The following is a 21,602-nucleotide window of genomic DNA, read 5'->3' as shown; positions in this document are numbered from 1 at the left end:
TTCTAATCTTCAGCGAGAAAATCCCCTCCCTCCTCAAATCACATGTTATATATTCTCATTCTAATCTCTATGTCTCTTAACTTTGTCAACATTCAATGTTTTTGTTTCTCTGTGCTCATTTTTGATACTTTTTTCTGAAGTATCTTTCAGTTTACCAACTGTCTTGTCAACTAGTAATAACCTGCTCTTAAACCTGTCCAGTGACATTTTTACTCTTTTTTTTTTTTCAAAGTTTGATTGTGTTGTTTGCAGAACTACTTTTTTAATTTTTTGGATCTTTATGTTTTCTAGGTCATTCTTTCAAAATTGCCTTCAGAATTATTTATTTTAAAACGAAGTATCATTAAAAAGTCAGGAAACAACAGGTGCTGGAGAGGATGTGGAGAAATAGGAACAGTTTTACACTGTTGGTGGGATTGTAAACTAGTTCAACCATTATGGAAAACAGTATGGCAATTCCTCAAGGATCTAGAACTAGAAATACCATATGACCCAGCCATCCCATTACTGGGTATATACCCAAAGGATTATAAATCATGCTGCTATAAAGACACATGCACACGTATGTTCATTGCGGCACTATTCACAATAGCAAAGACTTGAAATCAACCCAAATGTCCATCAGTGACAGACTGGATTAAGAAAATGTGGCACATATACACCATGGAATACTATGCAGCCATAAAAAAGGATGAGTTTGTGTCCTTTGTAGGGACATGGATGCAGCTGGAAACCATCATTCTTAGCAAAGTATCACAAGAACAGAAAACCAAACACCGCATGTTCTCACTCATAGGTGGGAACTGAACAATGAGATCACTTGGAGTCGGGAAGGGGAACATCACACACCGGGGCCTAATATGGGGAGGGGGGAGCGGGAAGGGATTGCATTGGGAGTTATACCTGATATAAATGACGAGTTGATGGGTGCTGACGAGTTGATGGGTGCAGCACACCAACATGGCACAAGTATACATATATAACAAACCTGCGCGTTATGCACATGTACCCTAGAACTTAAAATATAATAATAAAAAAATATAAAAATAAAATAAAATAAAAAAAACTTGAAGTAAAATATTTGTGCAAAAGAGATACGGGGATTTAGAAAAAAATATTGAAAATCAAGTGATATCCTATAATTACATAAAGATGAATAAATAAACATTTTGAAGCTTACTCTGCTGAATTTTTTCATTTTCTCCTTCACACCAGTTTTCACAATTTTTAATCTTGATTTGAAATCTATTTTTGACTGTATCAATGGGGTTAGAGATTCACCAAATTCCACTGCGTTTTTCCATTTGGAGGCTCTGGAAGGAGCTAACAGAATGCAATGGTTTGAATGTGGAAACATAATCCCCAAAGCAACAGAGTTTAGAGATGGCCTTTTTTTTTTTTTTTTTTTTTTTTTTGAGAACACAGAGTTTTGCTCTTCTTGCTCAGGCTGGAGTGCAATGGTGCGGTCTCGGCTCACTGCAACCTCTGCCTCCTGGGTTCAAGTGATTCTCCCATCTTAGCCTTCCCAGTAGCTGAGATTATACCACGCCTGGCTAATTTTTGTATTTTTAATAGAGACGGGGTTTCACCATGTTGGCCAGGTTGGTCTCGAACTCCTGACCTCAGGCGATCTGCCTGGTTTGGCCTCTCAAAGTGCTGGGATTACAGTCATGAGCCACTGCGCCCGGCGTAGAAGTGGACTTTTAAGAGGTAATTAGATTGTGAGGGCTTTGTTCTCATGAATGGATTAATGCTGTTATTGCAGGAGTGGGTTAGTTATACGAGAGTATGATGGGGTACTCACTTGCCCTTTCACTTTCCATCATGGGAAGGTATAGACAGAAGGTTCTCACTAGATCCAGTCACCTCGACCTTGGCCTTCCCAGCCTTAAACACCGTAAGAATAAACCTCTGTTCTTTATAATTACCCAGTCCCTGGCATTCTTTTATAGCAGCACAAAATGGACTAATATAGAAGACGAGAGCGAGAATAAACTATTCACGTTCCTGGGTCTTTCATTTAATTTCATCAAGGGCTAGCTGTGACACTTGGACAAAGGCCAACCCTCCTGTTCAACAGCCTATGCTACAGCTATAGTGTCTAGGATATGCTGGCAGCTAAATTGTTTGCCTCATTAGACCAAGTGGCGATAGAAGCTCCCTTATTGCAAGTCACTAACACTGCACTAGTATGTGTTGGTTGACTTTACGTCTACACGTACCTTTATAACAACTAACAACTCTCCCTTTATTAAACTTACCAATTATCTGTTTCTGTTTACTAACCATTTTCTGCTGAGACCTAGATTAATATGGACCTGGAATGGCACATTACTTTTCTATCAATGAACATTCAATAGGTAGATACTAAAACATTTTATAGCTAACTTTTTTGTGGAGATATATATATATGGCATACATATATAAATCCACATATATAGTGTGTTACATATATAATAGATATACAGAGATTTATATATATCATCCACCAAATATATCCATATTTTATATATATCTCCACATACATATGTCTATATACCTACCAAATATATCCATATTATATATATACACACACACATATATGTGTGTATACAATTTTACTATATGCAATAAATACATTCATGTATATGTGTATATGTGTGTATATACATAATGTTTTACTCAAGGACAATTTATTCTATAAGGTTAAATTATAAATATACATAATTATAATAATTTGCCTAACTAATGTATAGAAATGGAATAGACAGGAAATTGTAATACTTAAAACACAACGTTAAAAATTAACAAATCTAAATCACATACTAAATATCATGTTAAAGAATAGGAGGAATAATGTAAACTTGAAATTTTAGGCCATGTAGACTAGTAAATTCGAAGTCATATTATGTTAAACATGAATAGAAGAGACAAAGATATATTTCTTAATTAATTTTCATATGCTATATGTAGAGTTAGTAAAATTTGCCATTGAAGCTACTGAGCAATATGACCTGCAAGGGTAGAACATAAATGAGACAGATCTGGGCCTGGGGTACTAGTTTGGGATAATTTGTACAGGTCAACGGTTGAAGTTGTGACATGAGTAATATCCATACAATAAACTGTTAAGAGAATTGCCACAAATACATATTTTTGGGAAAAAACATTATTTATGAGCAGGAGAAACAAATATCCAGTCAATAAAATAGATAAAAAGAAATGTAAGGGATTTAATTAGATAAGAATAATGCTATCAGCTTACTGCCAAATCTACTAATCTGCTGGTACCTACGCTCTCTGTCTTCTCTCCTGTCACAGTGTGTTAACTGCTCCTGCTCCCACCCAAACGCAGTCCTTTATATTCTGGACCACATTCCTTTTTACCGCCCTGAATAAGCCCTGCCCCTGCAATTATCCCCTTTTTCTCTTGCCTTGTAATTTTTACCTTCCTCTGTAAGATCACTCTCATAGGCTATGACCATGCCATTATACTATCTTTAAAACATAATTCACCTGATGTAACAGCCCTGTGTTAGATTCAATTATATTTTTCATATAAATCTTTCATATGTTTCTCTAGATTTTGTGGTGTCTATTTCCCAGCCCTGTTCATATTGGGCTTGGCGGCATGATTGATTGCCTGATGGAATGTCATTGGATGTGACATCAGCAGAGGCTTGATGATCACTTCTGTTATTTTGTCCGCTCTCTTGAATTCCTACAATGTGCATGAGAAGCACATAAGACATGTAACTGCTGGTCCTGCAGCCTGTGCCCTAGAATGAAGACACGAGGAATAAAACTGGACCCAACTATAAGCCTGAAGTGTCATCAGGTCAAGACAAACCCAGTGGAGATCAGTCAAACATAGCCAATCTTCAAACAAGGGAGCATAAAAATCAATGCTTGGTGTTGTAATCCATCAAGATTTTGAAGCCTATAGCTCCTCAAGCTAAACCTGTAATGTTGTTCTCTATTCTTGCTTTCACTTCTTCACTTTCCTTTTTTGTAGAGAATTATGTCCATGTCATTTCATGAAACCAGTTACGCTGAGGTAATCAAAGACTGCTAGTCTGACAAATACTGACAAATTTGAAGGTCAATCCTTAGCCTTCTTTTAATGCATTTAACCTATTTGTCCACTTCCTCCTTAGAACACTTTTCCACTAGACTTCCAGAACATCCCACTCACGTGATTCTCCTGCTTCACTGTCACTTATTTTTAGTCTTACTCTTTCTCTTCCTGGCATTTCAGTGTTGGAGCACCTGAAGATGTGGTTCTCAGTTCTTTTTTCCTTTCCATACCTACTCACATTTCTCTTCGGTACATAACTTACATCCTAGAGTATTTTATCTCATCTCCTGGTATTACCTATCTTTTTTTGTAATGACTAACAAATTTGCATGTCTAATGTAAGCCTCTCCTTTGGGTTCTAACCCACTATGAGTTAACATCACTTGAAATTCTAACAGAATCCTTAAATTTACCATATGCTTCATTACTTAAGACAAAGGCAGCATACTAATGTAAGACGTTGATATATAGAAACCTGAGGTTGGTGTATGTGGGAGCTCTTTGCACTATCTTGACAATTTTCTGCAAATCTGAGATGATTATAAAATAAAATATTATATTTTAAAAGATGAAGCCCCTTTTGGATAATGTACCTAAATGATAATTTGACTTAACGGTGGTAGGGAATGCAGTAACATTAGTCTTCAGGTAGCAGAATAGGCCATCTCATTAAATATGCCCTCTTTCTCTCTTTTAAGTGACTGAACCTAAAGATCACGAGCCTCAAAAATGAAAGCAAATAAAAGAGAGAAAAAATTTAAAAATATAAACCTTATACACCTAGTATATCTATATTGATATGAATTATACAATGACACATGGAATTACAAGTTGATATATCCTATGATTAAAAAAACATGTAAAATCTGGATCTTTTAATTATTGTGATTATCTTTCACAAAATAAGCAAATATTTAATATAAAACTGATTATACAGTTGAAATTGCTAAACACTGCATTATAGAGATTTTTCTTTCCTCATCAAATACTCCTTAGTAATTTTTAAGAAATCCAACACAAAGATAAAGCTTAATCTCTAAAATTCATTCCAACTAGTAAGAATTCAAAAGATCTAATATACTTATTTATGTGACAAGAATGCAAATTAAATTACTGTTGTCTTACTCTAAAAACAATATTTGCAGGTTGTTTTCAATAGCAATTAAACACTGTTTTAATTTTAGTGGGGCATCTCCATTTGCTCAGAGTATTACACTCCAGTCAGGGCCTATTTGCAGGTCTGTTCTATTGCACAGGCTGTATGTTTTCTCCTCTTTTCTTTCTCTATTTCAACCAAGTCTCCCTTTCATCTCGTACATTTCTCTTGACATTAAAACTATGTATTTTATTCTATTGGCGGCTTGTCCTGAAGATAATTGTAAAATCTGTCTTTTTCCAATTATGAGAGGTGTTCCATAAATTCTTTGGGGTATATTCATTTTGAGATGTGCGCCCATAACTCCCATTAATGTTGCCCATTTAAACTTGATCTATTGCTTTCCTTTTCTCTCTAAGTGACTCCAGCCTCCCGTTAATGCAGTTTGTTTATAATCTCCAAACTCCCCCTTACCTAAATGCAGTCTCTTACAAATGCTTTGCATGTAGGTCATTTATTAAATTGTAAACCAAAGTAATATAAAATCAACTAGGTTTTTGGAAGGCGGAATATTATTCTTTTTTGGACGCCTTCTGCCACTATGTGAAATAGAATATTTGAGCTTGGTCAACTGAGGAAGAGTAACCTTGCACTAAAAATAAGCCTAGCTATAAAAATAACTTGCTTGGATTGATCAATGAAACAATGACCTGAAAAAAATTAATATCACAGAAATTAGAGTCTAGATAATATTTTTAAAAAGAGCATGTTTGTAATTTCACAGTTGAGGTTGTATTACTAGTCTGTAAATCCATTTATTGCTGTAAATATGTAGTTGAAATATTGTAAATAAAATTCTCCTGAATGTAGCCAGTCTGTAAAACAAGTTCCTGTTTTTTCAATACTTCATCTCATTTTCTTCAACTTTTATTTTCCAACTTCCAAAATGCCTCATACTGCTAAGCTGAAAGTAGCTGAAATGAGCATTTTAACTTATGGATGCCAACTTGGATTGGAAACAACTATGTATTTATATTAACTTAAACTTTATGGGGGCAAAATGATTTGTTTATCACATCTTGATATTCGAAGTTCATTTCAGGAACATATTGCTGAGGGGAAAAATACAAGGACTGGCTGTTCTCTGTTCACCAAATGTTTCAGAAATTTAGTGTAAAATGTACGTTTCTATTAGCCTTCCTTCAATTAGTGATTCATAGCTATCTTGGATTTACTTCTCAGTGTAACACTTGGCACAGTTTACAGTTATTCAGAACACAGTAAAGTCCCCAAACATTAAATAATTATCTCCACCATCTTTTACACAAACAGCTCTGTTCCCCCTAATTTCAACCGATGCTCAAACAGTCGAACAAAAGTGGCTGTTAAATTTTAATGAAAGTCCATATGAAAAAGACATAAAAATGACATATTATTAAATATAAATATATTTAACAAAATTGTTATTCCTTTATACACTGTATTTTATATGGCATTGGTTCTTTCTAATGCTGGAAATTCATCTTTATGATCAATTAATGCAAGATGCAAAACTGAATATAGTACTTGACTTATGAACCCAGAAAACACTAAGAGCATAGCTGACACATCCTATGCATCTATTCACAGATCATAGCCAAGTCAAACACAGATACAAAGTTATTTTGGCAGATAATTTCAAGGAAAATGCCTGGATTTGCAGTAACTATTCTATTACAAAAATTGATATGCAAGGTCATGATGTGCCTGAGAACAATTTAATCATTATAGTAATTTTTACATTTATGTATTCATTCATTCAAAGATAGCTAGATAAATAGGGAGGTTAAAAATGAGCTACATAAGTATGGTTATTTCATATTCACTGTAAATTTTTGCTAGAAAGTAAACTCATTAAGGGAATGAACCACTTCTCTTCCACACATCTCCTATGCCTAACCCAACACCTAATACATACAAGAGGTTGGTTGGTTGTAGTTATTATAACAGTAGTCTTCATCTTCAATATCCACCACTAAATTTTAATTGTGAATCCCATACCCTACAAATTCAATAATTGGTAGTAACGAGAAAAATGTTTTTAAAAAGCCAGGCATGGTGGCTCATGTTTGTAATCCCAGCATTTTGGGAGGCCGAGACCAGGTGGATCACCTGAGGCCAGGATTTTGAGACCAGCCTGGCCAACATGACGAAACCCCATCTCTATGAAAAATACAAAAAATTAGCTGGGTGTAATGGCGGACACCTGTAATCCCAGCTACTCTGGAGGCTGAGGCAGGAGAATCGCTTGAACCCAGGAGGCAGGGGCTGCAGTGAGCCAACATGGAGCCATTGCACTCCAGTCTGGGCAACAAGAGCAAAACTCCATCTCAAAGAAAAAAAAAAATGTTTTACAAAAACAATATGTCTCAGTAGAAAAAGAAAATAAAATCTGAAAGTTAGGATGTAGATGAGCAAAATGTGCTGGATACAGGAAAAAGACAATCTGACTTCATCAAATGACTCAGGATTGACTAATAATGTTGGCCAGAAACCATGACTGGTATTTAAAAGTCCAGGAAAGGATGATTCATTGCCTCACTGACTTTTTGTTATTTAATATTTTAACACATGATCTTAGCAAACGTGGGATTCAGTGTTAACAGTGTGTGGAATTAACTAATTTACAGGCTTCTGTTTTCAATAACTACTCTCATCTTACCAATCATCTATCATAAGCATCTCTTCTTCTGAAACAGCAGATCAGACATGTCATCTGTAATTTATATCTTCCACCAGAAGTGTTACTCTTATTTCAGTTGACAATAGTTATCTGTCTATTGCCAAACTTTGGTACAATTAAAACCACAATGAAATGCATGAAACATCCAGGGATCAAAGCCTGTTAATTTAGGTTAAAACAAGGGCCTTAATTTTTACCAATTTCTTTGTGATTCTGACCCACGCCAAAGTTGAAGAATCACTGGATTTCTCTTTCTATTAAAATAAATTTAAACAAAACAAAACAAAAAAATAGGTACCTCCCTCTCCTACTGATTAATCAAAAACTTACATATCCATCAACCAAACTTGCCCCTTGTTGTTCACCAATACTCTCTCATGTTTACATATTTTCTTTCTCATTATATTACATATTACCATAGTTTAAACAGTTCGGATAAAAACTAATTTTTAAAAGAAATTTATCTTAAATCAATTTAACTTTATTTTTTTTTTTTTTTTTTTTTTTTTTTTTTTTGAAAAAAGTATTTTATTTAAATTTAATGTAGTTCCATTTTAAATTTAGGGATATACATGCAGGTTTGTTACATGGATTGCCTAATGCTGAGATTTTGGCTTCTAGTAAACTCATCACCCATATTGAATATGAATCCGGTAGGTAGGATTTAAACCCCTCCTTGCCCCCCAACCCTCCTCTCTTTCGGAGTCCCCAAAGTCTATTATTTCCATCTTTATGTCCACATGTACCTCTTGTTTAGTTCCTACTTATAAATGAGAACATGTGGTATTTTATTTTCTGTTTCTGAATATTTCACTTGGGACAATGGCCTCCAGCTCCATCTGCATTGCTGCAAAAGGCAGGATTTCATTCATTTTTATGGCTGTCTAGTATTCCACATATATATGTGTATATGTAAAACATTTCCTTTATTGATTGACACTTAGGTTGATTCCATAACTCTGCTATTGTGAATACTGCTGTTATAACAGCACAGGTGGCTTTTCCATAAAATGGTTTCTTTTCCTTTAGGTAGATACTCAGTTGTGGGATTGTTAAGTTGAATAGTAGAAAAAAAAAAAAAAAAAAAAAATAGAACTACTATTCAATTTAACTTTAAATATGTAACTTATAGATAGATAAGCTACAACTTTCAAATTTTAACCAGGCCCCACATATCATATGCACAGATGAGAAGGCTGTGCTTTATTAGGTCAAGCTTTCTTACAGTACATGAGTGAGAAACCTAACTCCACTGCATACACTATATCTAAATCTTTGCATCTCTGTTTCTCTGCCTGGACTCATCTTCCTTCCCCACCAGATCATGTCATGGCTGATTCCTCATTATTCATGCCTCAACTCAAAAGATTGATTGATTATCTTCAGAGCATTTATTAATGTCTGAAATTTCCTAATCTGTTTTTTTCACTTATATTTTGTTAATCTCTTATCTATAGAGTATTTGTTGTCAAAGATCTAGAAGTGTGCCTTACATATAACAGGTGATCAATAAATATTTATTAAATAAATAAGCAAATACAAGGCTAAATGAGTAAAAACAGTATGAATGCTTTGTCTATTGGAGTTATCTTTCATAATTAACGTGGACTTTCATGATATTGTTCAAGTATTTTAATGTGCAGGTCTTCAAGTAAATTGGTAATTTATCTCAAAATAGGGAATTATATATCTCTTCCATTAAAGTAACTTTACAAAATAAAATTATACTACAAATTATCAAAGATATAGGTAATATTTGATGAGTTAATTGAATCAATTGGTCAGGAATGGAGAACATTCTGAAGAACTGGCTCTCCTCCCAATCAGTTTACTCATCTTAGCACTAAACTGAAAATTAGAAGACCTGAATTCTAACTGTATCAATAATCTAAACTAAATTTGTGGTTTGGGTTTGTATTGAACTAAGTGCTCAGATGATGTAATCCTGAAGTTCCATTTCCATTTCAACTTTAAGGTTCTGTGAATGAAATGGAAATGAGAAGGTAAAGATAACTTCAGCATTCTCCAGTAAATACAAAAATAAACATACTGATATGGTTTGGCTGTGTCCTCACCCAAATCTCACCTTGAATTGTAGTAATTCCCATGTGTTAAGGGCAGGACCAGACGAAGGTGATTGGATCATGGGGGCAGTTTCCCCGGTGTTGTTCTCATGATAATAAGTGAGTTCTCATGAGATCTGATGGTTTTATAAGGAGTTTTCTCCTTCACTCGGCACTCACTCTCTCTCCTGCAGCCCTGTGAAGAGGTGCCTTCCACCATGATTATAAGTTTCATGAGGCCTCCCCAGACATGTGGATCTGTGAGTCAATTAAACTTCTTTCCTTTATATAGCACCCAGTTTGGGGTATTTCTGCATAGCAGCATGAGAACAAACTAATACACGTATGTTGCCCAAAGAATTCATAAATCCTCGGAGTTTTTACGAAGTTGATAGTTTGCTTATAATCTACATTCTGCACACCAACATGGCACAAGTATACATATGTAACAAACCTGCACGTTATGCACATGTACCCTAGAACTTAAAGTATAATAATAATAATAATAATAAAATAATCTACATTCTGTAAGAATTATAGTAAAACATCTTGTTTGTATTACACTTTGGTTACAATTTAGAATTTAGTTAATAATTCACAAGGTACTTTCACCTACGTTATCTTAATTGACCCTGGCAACTATACATGTATGCACACAGCCCTATGTATGATCAGAGATGGTATCATTCCTACCATCCCCCTCCTTGTATCTCCCAAAATAAGGTAATCAATGTTTCTAGAAGTGGTTCCCTGACATGTGCACAGCTGGAAGTCATTGGCCTTTTTGACTGAGTCAGTATTCTAGGTGATAATATTGCTATTACCTCCTTCGTGCTGGATCTGTTTGCAGCCTTACTGCATGCCTTATTAGCTCTCACTTGTGTTTAAACATGGTTGCCAAAATTCAGAGCCTTATGATTGATGTTTTTCTCATAAGATGTAGGCCCACATATTCAACAGCCTGCTAGATATTGCCAGTTGCATACCCTACACCTGTATATGGTTCAGCATCTCTGAACATGTCTCTCTTAAAGCCGTTCTTCAATCCTGTCCCCTGATACAGAAAATTGCACTATTCATTATTCAGTGGTCTAAACTAAAACCTCAGAAATCCTCCTTGACAGAAGAATACTGGGCTGGTGATAAGATTCGGGAATAGGCAACATTGGTAGTAAAAAATGCCAAAGCTACTACTTGGGGGAGTGGAAAATAAAACAAAAGGAAGGATAATAAGTATATTTCTGTTCCTAACTTACAATTTTCCCTTTTGAGAGTTTCTAGCCTAGGTGACTTTAAATTCACTGGGCTTAAATCTAGCCTAGAAATAACACCCTCTGGCCACTGCCCCAGTGCATTCTTACAGTGCACGCTGATAAATCATAGTAAAAATATATCCTCCCTTTTGAAATTTGCCTACAATTCTTATCATTGAAGTTTTATGTCTTTGGATATAGAAGGTATTATCATTTTTACCAACTCTGTAAAAAAAAAAAAAAAAAAAAACTACTTCTGGATTATTTAAAATACTATGAAAATGTATCAGTTTAGAGTCAAACACCAATGGTATTATATGAAATATTCGATAGAGCTACCCCAGAATAAAGTTTCCAATTTAGACAGGGTGAACATTAGTATTATTCAAGTAGAATATTAGTAAATGTACTTACGTATGTATCAAATTGAAAGATGTGTATAATTTCCTTATGAGTAATACATTTATAATGCACATCGTTTTTTGCCTTTAATCTGCAAACAAACATATCCTAATAAATTCTTATATTGTGCATCCTCTGCTCAAAGAAGAACACTTTGGACAATGGCCATTGCTGTGATTATTGTGGATTTATGTAGCTTTCAGGCACACACTGTATTTTTGTTTCTGGCTAAAATCTATTTAGCATCTAGCATATTATTAAAATATTTAAATATTATTCACAGATTGTCTCAATGTGAAAAAAAGACATGCAGACTCTGGAGCTAAACACCTCCAGTTAAATCTGGGGTTATAGTTGTGTGCTGTTGGGAAGGTCCTTTTACTTGCTTCATCTGCATGATGGGGGTGATAGCATACCGGCACTTGTTGTATAAGATTATTATAAGCATTAAATAAGTTACTATACGTGAAGCATTTGAAATAGCATCTGGCACACAATGCTATTCAGTGTCTCCTCTTAGTTTTGATGTTGCTGTTACATATCCCGGAATACTATTGTCTGGTTCCTTCTATTTGTTTCTACTCTGCCCTGAAAGGTAACTACTGTACTAAATTCTATTTAAAATTTTGTATTCATTTGTAGAGTTTTAGTACATATGTATCTCTAGTTTTAGCAAGTATATGTGTATTTATTACTTTTTAAGATCTTTATGGAGCTTTACTGTATATAAAAATGGTGCTTTACTGTACTGAATAATGCTTTTTGCTATCCAATACTGGTTCTAATGTTATCTACAGTGTTGCATAGAGTTGTTATTTGTTCTTTTATATATCCCTATGTGACTCCATATGTAATGTACTAGAAATTAATTTTCCCTCCTCTTATAAATATGTATTTGTTATTATTGATTTTTGAATAATTTTTAATAATGCCATCTTTTTCCTTTGGTACTATTTAGCAAAGTTTATCTTTTTTTTTTTTACCTGTCTACTGTCATCCTTTACATAATTTTATATGTATAATCTAGTGGAATAAGCTGAGGGTCCATTTTGGCTTGACATATTTGGAAAACACACTCCATAAAATGTGTGACTTACAGTAATTCAAGTATTTCAGTCCTAGTAGATTCAGTACAATGACAATTATATATTTAATTGGCAAAGTCTTCCCTTTAATAAAATAAAGCACATAGAACTGTTCATAATACCTATGATGTGGTTATTTATATTTAACATTTTTAAATGAAGCTATTATCAGGGTAGAACTGGCCACTGAAGAATTTTTATTGCACACTTGACATTGTGCCAGAAATTCTTAGGAGCAGATATTGTTAAGTGATATGTTTCTTTTAATATATTTGAACACACTTAAACTAACATTCAAAAAAAAAAACCAACATAAATTTTATTATTTTTTATTTTTTTAACTATATGATCCTATGTTTTCTTAAAAATTTTAAGTTCAAGGGTACATGTGCAGTTTTGTTGTGCTCACCCACCTGGCAACACTCATGTCACGAAGGTTTGTTGTACAGATTATTTTGTCACCGGGTATTAAGCCTAGTACACACTAGTTACCAGAAAACGGAATTCTACATGTTCTCACTTATGAGTGGGAGCTAAATGATGAGAATGATGGACCCATAGAAGGAACAACAGACACTGGGATTAGAAAAACAACATAAATTTTAGTCTAAATTAGTGTGTAGAACTCATAGAAAATAAAGAAGTGACGCTAAAGAACACATGTAATAAACTATGAAACAGTAGACAGAAACAATATCTTGTGGCATGCCAAGGGGGCAAACTAATCACACATCACACAGCTTCACTAACCAAAATATTTTACTTGGTTTTGAAGAAATTTCCTTTCATCTGAAGGGAAGATGATTATCTTTAGACAGTCAATTATTTTTAAGTTATCGACTGGGTACTTTCTTTACATGTGTAATTTAATCCTTACATCTCCCAGATGCAACGTTACTCCATTTTACAGCTGTGAAAAATCAAATGAGTCTAGAGGCCCTAGATGAACCTTTCAAAGGGGTAGATTTTAGGAAACAAGATGGAGTGCAAATGCAGGATGATTTCACTGCAGTCTCGTTTTCACCTTTGAAAGGAAGAAACTGGATATACTATGCTTAAGAACAGTGCTGTCTGTATTACTAGAAGCTTTCTCAAATATTTAGATTGCAATCGTACAATTGGATAATCAGTATACAAGACATGTAAGACACATTCAAAGGGAATAACTATATATGCAAATCAACCATTAAGTAGAGATTTAAAGTACTTATTTTCCTTTTAATATTAGCAATTGAATTAGATTGTCATTTAAAATAATTTTTCCAATTATTAAAGAATTCATAATTTACTGATGCATATCAAAATAATTAGCTGTCCAAAAAGAGAAAAGCTTGTGAAATTCTGTAAAAGGGCAAGACTTCTCTCACCTATGACTTGCTTTCATTATGTTGATTCAATAAATGCCACAGAGTTTTATTCAACCAAGAATTTATGCCTCTGATTACTACCAAGTGACAGACTCAGTGTTTGGGTTAATCTTGATATTCTATTGAGTTTAACCACATGAAATAAAACAAACCTGGCATTTTGGAATAATCCAGCAATTAAGGAAAACTATCATTACCTTATAAATAACTAAAATAGTACAAACAAAAGGAAAGCAAGTAACTACAAAATAAAACTTGCTTCTTGTTTTATTATTTCCTCCAGGTTCAAGGTCATCTTGTCAACTATTCATTGTTTTCCTAAAGCAATAATCAAGCCTCGTATGGAATGAAACCATAAAACTCATGCAGAAGATTCAAGAAAATACATGAGTGAGAGAATACTGTAAATAATAATTGTCAATTAGGAATATAGAATACTATATATTTCCCACAAAACATACTCTTCCTTATGAAATGACAGGTGATATACTCTTATGTCAATAACTATGCATTACAGTTACTTCTAGCTAACACCATGTTTCACTTATGATACACTATATTGTATTTGGCATTTTGTGATGCCAGTTCCTTTCAGATTACAAAAAATAATACCCTCATTAACAGAATTATAAATATTTGAATGCTGTGCCAACATTAACTCATATCTGCCAATCAAAAAGGGAAAATGTTCTTTATTGATTGGAAAAAGGATCTTGTTTGAAGATAATTGACTCTGAGTCTTTCATTGGCATAATACCACCTCCAGAAGAAACATATGCTCAACTTAGAAAACAAAGCTTAGATGTAAGAGGCTGATCACTTTCTCCTTACTCAAGCACAGTTCCTATTGACTTGAGCGAATATTCTGTCTGCCCATGAATTAAAGGATTATAGATCATCTAGTCTATTTTGGAAGTTTAAAAATGTCTTTAAATAAGAAGCTTACCCAGAAGCAGGGCACAAGAAATACAGAAAACCATAAATCTCTCATAGAAAAAGATGTGGGTGGGGTAACCAACAAAATAGTAACTATTGAAAAAAATAAAAATAAATGCATGCATAAATAAGTATTTTACCACACTAAAATAGTTACTGCTAAGATGTTGGTAAAAATGAGATGCTGAGTTTGGGAAATGTTAAGTTTCAGATAAGCAACAAATACAACATCCAAGTAAAAATGTCCAGTGGCAATAGATTAAAAGAATCTGCTGTTTAGTATTGAGGCAGAGAGTGGTAGCATACAGACATACCTACATTTATGTACACACACGTAGCTGGAGAAGAGGAGCCCAGTGCTGGAGCACCAGGAGATTACAAACCTAAGTATCAGGGAAATAAGACATGGCAGTAATGAAAACTGAGAAACAGTAAGAAGTGTGGTAAAATCCTGTTACCCAGAAGCCAAGGAAAGAAATGGTCCAAAGAGGAGGAGAAATCTACTGTTCAAATATTCTTGGGGGTCAAATACTTTGTTCTCAGAACTGACCTTGTGGTTTATAACAGGACTTTAATAAAACCAGGTTGGAGGACTTATAGGTATGAAAATAGGATTGTTTAGGGTTCAAAAGAGAAAAAGAGATGAACCATTATAGATATTAGGTATGGATACCACTTTTAAGGAGTTTTCCTTTAAAATGGCCCAAGAAATGAATTGTTGGTCCAAAGAGAATTGGCTTCACCAAGAGTGATGTTATGCTAATGGGAATGATCTAGAAGAGGAGTGATGCTAGTGAGGCCAGAGAGAGAGAAAGCATATGTAAACATGAGGGCAGCAGTGGGTGAGAGCCAAGGGAATCTAGTTCACAGGTGGAGGGTCTGGTCTCTCTTAGGAACACAGACAATTCACCACAGCAATGAGATGGAAGGAAGAATATGTGAGCTATGTTTCAGAATATAGGAAATCCAGAGTGTGTGGACTGGACACAGAATAATATCCATCCAGGCTACTGTGAAAATGATGATGATCATAAAGTTATTGGTAGGTGGTACATTTTTGCAGGTAGTAAATATCAGCTATTTCTCGGGTATGGGGTGTTAAGGCTTATGCTATTTATTGGGTTCTCCCATGCCCAACACTTGTGGATATCAGAACAGAATTGCCAGAGTTATGTTCATGATCACAAAGCTGTGATTCTTAACACCAAACATTCCTTATCCAGAACTGAGAAGCAGTAAACTGTCCCAAGCCACACATGCAGCTACAGAGAATCTTGACCTTTCAGACATGACTGAGGCTCACCTTTCTCAGATAAGCAATCAGCTCACTTTAATAGTCTAGGCATCAATCAATACACTTTAAAAGGGAAGGATATTACCCCCTCCCATAAAGTCTTAAAAGAGAAATCAGCATCACTAAAACTAAAGTGTCACAAATGCATAAAATGAAGTATTCAGTGAAAATATTACATCTAAAAAATCTTCATTAAAGATAAAAACACCAACCAATGTGCTCTCAAGTTGTGGGCCAAAGGGTCTGCTGCCTTGGCCTGTAGTCCTCTGGGGAGCCATGTGGCAGAGAAGTCTGGGCACTGTTGCGCTCACCCACCTGGCAACACAGGTGCAAATGTAACAGAAGGCAATGTTGGGCTCTCACTTGCTCCAAAGTGAGAGAGATATGCCAGCAATGAAAACTGAGAAATAATGAAATACTCCCACATCCAAGATGGCCACTGACCCTAGAAAGCATCCCTTCACCATCAGCTCTGGTCAGTGACACTCTTGGAAGTGGCTGGAAGTGAGACTTCCCTCTCTCTTCTGGGCTCCTTGATCACCCACAGGTGATGGTTAATTTTATGTATCAACTTGGATGTTGTTTTTGTATGAGATTAGCATTTAAATCAGTGATCTTTCAGTAAACAGGCTACCCTCCATAATTTGATGGGCCTCATTCAGTTAACTGAAGGCGTGAATAGAAGGAAAAGTTCTGCCTCTGGGAGCAAGAAGGAAGCATCCATCAGGCTGTCTTTGGACCTCAGCTGTACTGTGCACTCCAAGGTGTGGAGTCTGCCTGTCCACACTGCAGATTTGGACTTGCCAGTCTTCTTAATTGCATGAGCCAATGTTTCATAATAAATCTCTTTCTCTATATATACACATTCTTAGTTCTACTTCTCTGGAGGATCCTGACTGAAGCACCCATGAGAAGCTGAAGGACCTTCCATCAGTCCCTCCTGAGAGGCAGAGAAGGAAAATGTCTGTAGCCTAAGGACAATGTTCTCAGATGACAGCACAACTTCACTCCCTGCCCCTGCTCCCCTGAACTCAAAGCTGAAGGAGCTCCCCTAGAATTTTGTTTCCTCCCCCTCATCCCCACCTCCCCACCTCTGAAGGCTGGGCTAATCCCAAGAGCCAAGTGGGGAAGTGTGGTGGCCAACATGAAGGCCAGGTCCAGGGTCTGCTGACCTCAGGTGCATCCAGCCCCAAGCTGAGCACATGGAGGGCATACAAGTAGCTTGTCCCTTACTCCCCGCAGGCCTTTCTTGTGTAGGGCAAAGTCAGGCCATCACTCTACCAGCCCATAGGCTGCTAGCTATGGCTGTGCTTGGGCTCTTTCCTGCACAGCTTTAGCAGTACCTTGGTGTGCTTGTTTTCCATCTTGCTCTTGGGCACTTGGTAGCAAAGGAGCCAGCCCATGAGGTCCTTGTGCAGGTAAGCATTGGCCATGGGTCATCTGCATCTCCATCTCCAGTTGTGCTCTTGACCAGTAGGCTGACGAGCAAGAGCAGCTCTGTTGGGGTGGCCATGGGCAAGTGCTGCTGAGTTGTAGTGCAACTAGTAGAGCATTCCTAGCTCAAACACCAGCTGGATACTGTCCTCTCTTATTGTCCAGAGGCAGAAGGAAGGCCACAAAGTTGAGGAAGGACCCCCATCACTGGCATCAAGTCATCAGCAGTCAGGCAAGCAGCTTGTTGTTCCTGTTCCACATCCTTAGTCCCAGCATCCAGGAGAACCAGATCTTTGAATTTAGGGGCAGGGTCTGGTCCTCCTGGTCATACACTCACAGGATCCAGTTGATCATGAGCTGTGAAGCAACATGAGATATCTAGGACCTCTGTGTACCTGTAGTACCAACTCCCTGTGCCATGTCACGGGTGCCACTGCTTTCTAGGATGTAGCCATAACTGTACTGGTATGGTTTGGCTCTGTGTTCCCACAAAAATCTCACCTTGAATTGTAATAATCCCCACATGTCAAGGGCAGGGCCAAGTAGAGATAACTGAATTATGGGAGCAGTTTTCTGCTATGCTGTTCTAGTGACAGTGAGTGAGTTCTCACAAGATCCGATGGTTTTATAAAGGGCTTCCTCCTTCACTATGCACTCATTCTCTCTCCTGCAGCCCTGTGAAGAGGTGCCTTCTGTCATTATTGTAAGTTTCATGAGGCCTCCCAAACCAAGTGGATCTGTGAGTCAATTAAACCTCTTTCCTTTATAAATTACCCAGTCTTGGGCAGTTCTTTATAGTAGGATGAGAATGGACTAATACATTAAATTGGTACCAGGATAGTAGGGCACTGCTATAAGATACCCAAAAATGTGGAAAAACTTTGGAACTGGGTAACAGATACAGGTTGGAACAGTTTGGAGGGCTCAAAAGGAGACAGGAAGATGTGGGAATGTTTGGAACTTCCTAGAAGCTTGTTGAATAGTTTTGGCCAAAATGCCAATAATAATATGGACAATGAAGCCCAGGCTGAGGTGGTCTCAGATGGAGATGAGGAATTTCTTGGAAACTGGAGCAAAGGTAACTCTTGCTTTGCTTTAGCAAACAGGCTAGTGGCTTTTTGCCCCTACTCTAAAGATCTGTGGAACTTTGAACTTGAGAGAGATAATTTGGTGTGTCTGATAACAGAAATTTCCAAGGAGCAAAGCTTTCAAGAGGAAGCAGAGCATAAATGTTTAGAAAATCTGCTGTCTGACCACGAGAGAGAAAAGAAAAACCTATTTTCTGGGGAGAAATTCGAGCTGTCTGCAGAAATTTGCATAAGCAATGAGGAGCTGAATGTTAATCACCAAAACACTGAGGAATATGTCTCGAGGGCATGTCAGAGACCTTCGCAGCAACTCCTTCCATCACAGGCCACATTAGTCCATTTCACACTGCTGATAAAGACATACCCGACACTGGGAAGAAAAAGAGTTTTAATTGGACTTACGGTTCCACATGCCTGGGGAGGCCTCAGAATCATGGCAGAAGGCAAAAGGCACTTCTTCCATAGCAGCAGCAAGAGAAAATGAGGAAGAAGCAAAAGCGGAGACCCCTGATAAACCCATCAGATCTCCTGAGACTTATTCACTATCACGAGACTAGCATGGAAAAGAATGGTCCCCATGATTCAATTACCTCCCTCTGGGTCCCTCCCACAACACGTGGGCATTCTGGGAGACACAATTCAAGTTGAGATTTGGTGGGGACACAGCTAACCATCTCACAGGCACTGAGGCCTAGGAGGGAGAAATGATTTCATAGGCTGGGCCAGGACCCTCTGCTGTTTGCAGACCTCCAGACTTGCAGCACTGCATCCTAGCCGCCCCAGCTATGGCTCAAAGAGGCCAACATACAGCTCAGGCCATTGCTTCAGATGGTGCAAGCCCCAAGCCTTGGCAGCTTCCACATGATGTTGAGCCTGAGGGTGCACAGAAGTCAAGAATTGGGGTTTGAAAACGTTCACCTAGATTTCAGTGGATGTATGGAAACACCTGGAAGTACAGGCAGAAGTTTGCTGCAAGGGAAGAGCCCTTACAGAGAACCTCTGCTACAGCAGTGCAGAAGAGAAATGTAGGGTTGGAGCCCCACACAGAGTCCCCAACTGAGGCACTGCCTACTGGAGCGATGAGAAGTGAGCCACCGTCCTCCAGACCTCAGAATGGTAGATGCACTGACAGCTTGCACTGTGTGTCTGTAAAAGCTGCAGACACTCAACACCAGCCCATAAAAGTAGCCAAGAGGTGGTGAGAGCAGCTGTTCCCTGCAAAGCCACAGGGTTGGAGCTGCCCAAGGCTGTAGGAGCACACCCCTCACATCAGCAATGACCTGAATATAAGACATGGAGTCAAAGGAGATCATTTTGTAACTTTAATGTTTAATGACCACTCTATTGGATTTCAGAATTGGATGGGGCCTGTATCCTCTTTGTTTTGGCTGATTTCTCCCATTTGGAACAGGTACATTTACCCGGTGCCTTTACCTCCATTGTGTCTAGAAAGTAACTAACTTGCTTTTGATTTTACAGACTCATAGGTGGAAGGGACTTGCCTTGTCTCAGATAAGCTATTGGCCTTGGACTTTTGGGGACTTAAGACTTTAGGGGACTGTTGCAAGGGCATGATTGTGTTTTGAAATGTGAGGACATGGGATTTTAGAGGTGCAAAAGGTAGAATGATATGGTTTGGCTCTGTGTCCCCACACAAATCTCACCTTGAATTGTAACAATCTCCACCTGTCAAGGGTGAGACCAGGTGGAGATAATTGGATCTGGGAGTAGTTTTGCCCATTCTGTGCTTGTGATAGTGAGTCTTCATGAGATCTCATGGTTTTATAAGGGGCTTCCTCTTCATTCAGCACTCCTTTTCTCTCCTGAAGAGGTGCCTTCCACCATGATTCTAAGTTTCCTGAGGCCTTCCCAGCCATGTGGAACTGTGAATAAATTAAACCTCTTGCCTTTATACATTTTCCAGTCTCAGGCAGTTCTTTATAGTGGTATGAGGACAGACTAACACACATACCAAGGCAGGGAACAAGTGAGCCTGGAAGGGCATTGCTACATGACCACTGTGGATAGCCAGGTCTTCCAAATCCTGGAGGAACCACCTAGATTGTGTGCATGCATGTATGCAGGTAAGGGGCATGGTGGGAGTGGGTGACACCCTATTGTGAGAATGCATCCACCTAGCCTTTACTTTCTCCAAGGCCTTAAAATCAGCTTCAGCTTCTTTATAGATTATCTTTAGCCAGTCCCGAGTAGCTGGGACCATCATCTTTTTTTTTTTTTGTATTTTTTTAGTAAGAGGATGGTCTCGAATGCAGTGGAAAGTGCTGGGATTACAGGCTTGAGCCACCCAATGTAATCCAGAAGGAATGCCCCAATGTAATCTCAACTACTTGTTTATACTTATGCACATAATGTATTTTAACGCTTCACTCATGTCACTTGTTAAGCTGGAAAAGTGCTTTTTCTTTGGCATCCCAGGGAATCTCTACTAATATATATGTTCTCTCTTTGTACTCTTACAGCACTCATCACACACTTACAACACTCATTATATAATCTGAAGTTTCTGTCCTAAGTGTTTGCCTTTCCTAGTAGGCTCTAAGAATAGCTATTATGTCTTAAGTATCTTTATATCTCCAATTCTTAGCTCAGTGCTCAGAATATAAATGTTCACAAATTCCTGCAAAATTGTTCATGTGCAAAAATATATATGTATGCAGTCACACATATACGGAGAAGAGAAATGCTCATTCTAAGCAACTGAAATCAATTTCTTTCAAGAAGAGAACTGCCTTTGTTTAGAAAAAATGCTTTGATAAGCTGTTTTTGAATGCACAGTGTGATATT

At 37.2% G+C, this 21,602-nt stretch overlaps 1 protein-coding gene across 2 annotated transcripts in view; it reads right to left on the bottom strand.

Annotated features, from left to right (window-relative positions):
* Positions 1 to 21,602, bottom strand: part of CDH12 (cadherin 12) — a 1,138,028-nt gene that overhangs the window by 870,423 nt on the left and 246,003 nt on the right. The gene's annotated exons all lie outside the window — the stretch shown is intronic.

Source organism: Macaca thibetana, chromosome 6 (genome assembly GCF_024542745.1).
Source record: "Macaca thibetana thibetana isolate TM-01 chromosome 6, ASM2454274v1, whole genome shotgun sequence".
NCBI classification, from domain to species: domain Eukaryota; kingdom Metazoa; phylum Chordata; class Mammalia; order Primates; family Cercopithecidae; genus Macaca; species Macaca thibetana.
This window is presented reverse-complemented; position numbering and strand designations above follow the sequence as displayed.